This window comes from Oryx dammah, unplaced genomic scaffold (assembly GCF_014754425.2).
Source record: "Oryx dammah isolate SB20612 unplaced genomic scaffold, SCBI_Odam_1.1 HiC_scaffold_23, whole genome shotgun sequence".
Lineage (NCBI taxonomy): Eukaryota > Metazoa > Chordata > Mammalia > Artiodactyla > Bovidae > Oryx > Oryx dammah.
This window is the reverse complement of record NW_024070207.1, coordinates 35,811,518-35,816,508: the sequence shown is the minus strand read 5'-3', so window position 1 is coordinate 35,816,508 and position 4,991 is coordinate 35,811,518. Positions and strand designations below refer to the sequence as shown.

The following is a 4,991-nucleotide window of genomic DNA, read 5'->3' as shown; positions in this document are numbered from 1 at the left end:
AGAAATGAATGAACAATGGACTTTGAAAGGTAATTCCTTGGAGTAACTGTTTGAAAAAGCAAAGGTGACAACTTGAAAACCTTTAGCAATTTAACTTAGAGCCAAGCATCTACTTTCACCAGAAATTTAAACATTTGAAATCTAGACCAAGGGTGGGGAATATATTCATTATTTTTACTAATCTGTATGTAAAATAAAAGCAAAGCTTAAAATTAAGAATTCCAGCTCTTACACATGAAGTTACACTTCAGTGAATTACTATATTATGAAGATCAGTTATGTTGTATAATTTATCACAATTATTTTTAGTCAATTTGATTTATTTACTGCCAAAACATCTTGGAGGTAAAATTTTACAATTTTTCTTTCATCAGTGGTGAACCATGCAACAGTAAAAACATTAACCCCAACAGAGATCCTACAGGTAAGGCAACATGGTACAGGGGAAGGATCTGTAGCCAGAGGGTCTGGGTTCCCACTCCTCCATACAGTCATGTTATAACTTTGGGTAAATCACTGAAACTCCCCTGAGCTACAGTTTTCTCCTCTTCCATCATAAGGATGTTGTGTAAGCACTTGATAAGCTGTAAAATTCTATAATGTCAATTGTTAGAGAAAAGTGTTAGAAATAATGTCCTAAGTGCTCCAAGATTTTGGTTTCTGGCGTTGTGGTATACACGGTGGAGTGCAGTTCCCAAATGTCAGCCACCACCTTGAGAACATTCAACTTAATGGTCATTACATGAAAGACTCCCTAAAGTTACCATTAAGTAAAATGTATTTAACATGGCAGTTGAACAGATTATAAGGTACAAATTTTGACTCCATTTAGATGATACTACTCTTTTGAAGACTTCTCTTATGTTTGCCAGTCCACATGACACGTACCATGCATTGCTCTGATTTGCAATGACCAAAATAGTGTTGTTTCATTGACAGGCCCTCACGACATTTGACAAGTACCAAAGTTGTTAGAAGCTTTTCTTCAATATAATTGTCACTCCCACTACACTGCAAAATGACCATTTCAATTTGGAGGATTATTATCCCTACTAAACATAAATCAACTCACTATCCTCTAAAATGTAACTGTGTTTAAGAGGAATAGGCAAGCCACAGGCATTCTCTGTGTGTTGGATGAGGTTATGTGTTACCAAATGCTCAAATCAGGTTGTTACTGAAGTACAATTCTATATCCAAGAGGGAAGATAACTGTTAAGAATGAGCTCTAAAAAAAGACATTTTATAGATGTATTAAAATAGGAAACATAAGCTGATTAGGCAAAGTTCCAAAGATTCATTAGTTTATTAAAGTAGATTGAAATGAATGTTTGAGAGATTTAAATAAATTAACCTTTAATGAGTACCCAGGGGCCAAGGAAAGAGAATGACAGAGGATTAGAGTATTTTGCCTGATTGTTGCATAATGCACACTGATTCATTTTGTTCTCAATGCTCATTGCTGTATAACAATACTAATAAATAAAAGGATTAAACTTAAAATATCTCTAGGTTGTAATTGTTGCCTGCTCTTATGTATATACAAATACCATACTTTGGATTTAATAGCAGTCCTCTAACTTTGGCAGAGGGATACAAGTAGTTTTGTCAGCACATCATTACATTTTGAAATGTCTCATATGTGAACAAAGCTTTGGTCAATTAGAGTAATTTATTCCTAACATGTTAGACATGCTTTTAGCATTTCAGCATTAAACTTTTATTCTGAGTTTCACAATACTTGTGCTCTAAATGACATTATTTGATAGCCAGTTACTTGAGAAATATATTGGTGTTTAAACATCTTATTAAAACAAAACTTGTCTGTACTTACAAGTTATTGTCTATAATTAGCAAAATTCTTAAGGAGATTTTTTTGGGGGGAGCAGTGATGGAAATGCTTGTTTTCTTTTCAGGGTGCCTTAACTGCAGTACTATTAAATCATTTACTTACATGCAAAATAAGTTGTGAGTAGGTGGTACCGGGAAGGCATTCATCGAGGTCTCCATTCTCTCTTGTTTTCTACCCCATTACTGAGTTTTATATCAGGTGTCTATTAATGTTTTCCATATATACGTCTCTTATTGTTGTATCTTAAATGCAGAGCTCAGAGATCGTATGGCACAACACTCATCTTTCACATGAGGAAACTTTGACCACGAATTACTTGCCCAAGGTTCTCCAGCTAAGTTAATGGAAGAGCAGAAACCAGAGCTTGTGTCTTTGTTCCCTGTTCTTCCACTATACTTAACTGCTTCCTTTGCATTTTTTACAGTTTACCAGACCCTTCCTAACATTCACTGAGGAGTCACTGAGGTGACAGGTAATATGAGCAAACCACACTGCAGCCTGATTTTATTAAATGTAGTTGTAGTTTAGACATAGTGCTTCCCAACATCCTTCATGACATTGTACGTGTAGTGGAGTAAATGAATGATCTACTTGAGGGCATGGATGACTGGCCCGGGGTCTGAAGCGTTGTGAGATCGGGGACCAATGTCTAAAGCAGTGTGGAATCTTTTTCTGGAGATAAGAAAACAGACACAATATTTCTGAAGCATTTTAGCTGCTATCTCCTATACCAAGGAAAAGAACATAATCCTGTGGTAATGTTTTATGTGAATTTTTTCCAAGACTTCAGGTTTTGGTATGAGTTTCTTTTGGTTGCTAGAAACCCTTCTAATCTTATTTTTCCATCTTTTCCATAGAAGCATCATAAACCAGACAAGTTTATGTCTAACCTATTTATAGTACGCAACCAATACAGTGTCCTTCATATTGTAGGTAAAGAATAAATGAACTTATTCTCTGTTATTTGGTTTTAAGTTAAGAAAAACACACAACACTTTGGGTAGTGTATACTCATTTGCTTCCTTTAGAGCAGTTGTTTTCAGTCCTGGCTGCACCTGTTAGAATCACCTGGTGGCCCTACCGTAAACAATTAAATGAGAACTCTGGAGGTCGGGCACAGGCATTGGTAAGTTTAAAAAGTTCCCCAGGTAATTTTAATATGTGTCCAGCAATGAGACACTGTCTTAAAGTCTCACTGTCTTCTGGAGATACTCCTAACAAGTCTGTAAGGTGACTGAGTTGAGACAGGAAGTAGCTGGTGAAAAACAAGAGAATACAGGAACTACTTTTGGCACCATTCACTTTATAGAAAACCGGATGTGGGTTACATGTGTATCCAAAAAGACAGTTGCCTTTTAGAAGCCCTAAGGGAGGATCCTTAAACAGAACTGGTTTAGTGCACTATGGCTTTTTGCTCACGCTTTGCATCTGCTCAGAAAGCTAGGCTCCTTGGTCAAGTATCTGGGGCCTTAGTTCATTGCTAGTCCATTTTTTCTTTCCACCGTCAACTTAGAAACGTGCCAAATTTCCAGGAAATTCACCTTGTTAATTTACCAAGGCTGTAAATGTACCAATCCAAATCTGTCTCCAGATGATGTATTTCCCCCAAGTCTTGAACAGGAGGGTCTCCAAAAATAACAAAACGACAACAATGGAAGATGGAGATGGATTTGATTAGGGAGGGAGTGAAAGTTGGAATGACCTTTGACTTTTGAGACCAGTCCGAGATTCCAATGACATCAGTTGGAATAAGAGGCTTCTTAAGTCTTTTCCAATCCTGGATTCTTTTTAAACACAATTTTGGAAAGTTACTGTGCTTTCACACTCGGACTTCACCTGGTATAACAGCTTCTTCTATTGTTTAATCTGAACAATTGCACTGTATGTTTGTTGCCTCTGTGGTGCCTAGAACCATTAGGTATTAAGAATCTGCTCAATGTTTAAGGCCTATCTTCCACAACAGAACGTGACTTAACAGTGCTATTTTGTTGCAGAGAAACTCTTAAGTTGAAAATGTTCACAGAACTGAATTTGGCTATGGCATTCTCTTCAATCCATCACTTCACAATCTCCTAGAAGCCCTGATTTGCTCTGTCAATTGTTTGTCTCAAAGCATCTTCCTGAAATGAATTTACTTTAAAGTTAAAGACGATTAGAGTGCTTCTTCTCCAGGAGACAATTACAATACTATATTCTTTGGCAGGGAGAAAAACAATGTAGCATTAATTTTTTCAAGCTTTCTTTGAGTATTGTTAAAAGGAGAATTGTCAGCTTAATCCAACATATGATAATAACCAAAAGACAGCTGCTATTAAAATGCAAGGTTTTCTAATAAGACCATTTTGAAGAGTTGTTGGGGAGAGGAGAATAAGGAGAAGTATACAGGGGAAAGGGAAGGAATCTGTTAAGTATTTCTGACTTTCAAAGACACTTTCATCAGTAAATGCTGCAGACAAAATAAACCAAGTCTGAGACCTATTAATAAAATGTTATTCTCCCTCCATAGCCCAATACTATGTTATCCTGCCTCTTAGACTATTACGCTTTTTTTTTTTCCAGGATGAATTGATACCTTTTGACAGGCTTTGCTAAGAATACATAGTAAAGGTCAAGTGTAAGCCTTTTGATGGTGTTTCCTGGAAGCCTTTATGCCATGGCAAATAGAGATTGGAAGCAGTTTTCTTTTTCACTGTAGCTTTGTGGATATGCTTCCAATGGATTGTGCTTTTTCTCGTGCTGAACTCCCAAACCTTGCAGGATTTTTAGGACTGAAACTTAAGAATTTTAAAATGGATCATCCTTGGACTCCTCTCTTCCCTTCAACTTCCAGATTCAATCAAACACCAAATCCAGATAATTTCATGAATATCTCTGATATCCATTTCTTTCTATTCACTGCTACTATCTGAGGTTATACTACTGTCTTCTCTCCATTGTATCACTTCGCTATTGTAATTGGTCTCTCTGTCTTGCGTGGCTTCTCACCTCCAGTGTGTCCTTCATTCTGCCATAAGCATGAACTTTCTAAAGGCAAGTATCAGATATTGACAACCTCTCCACCCAGAACACCTACAAACCTATAAACATCAAGAATGGAACCTGAGATCTTAAAATAAATAATCTAATTTTTTTTTTTTTT

At 36.5% G+C, this 4,991-nt stretch overlaps 1 protein-coding gene across 3 annotated transcripts in view; it reads left to right on the top strand.

Annotated features, from left to right (window-relative positions):
* The first annotated feature begins 381 nt into the window (after positions 1-381).
* ENOX2 (ecto-NOX disulfide-thiol exchanger 2) overlaps positions 382-4,991 on the top strand; it is a 188,727-nt gene continuing 184,117 nt past the window's right edge. For 2 of the 3 annotated variants that reach the window (XM_040265251.1, XM_040265250.1), the window contains exon 1: positions 385-424. The gene's annotated coding sequence lies outside the window, so the exon portion shown is untranslated. Of the gene's footprint in view, positions 425-4,991 lie in introns of all 3 variants that reach the window. The other variant, XM_040265252.1, reaches the window with a different exon arrangement.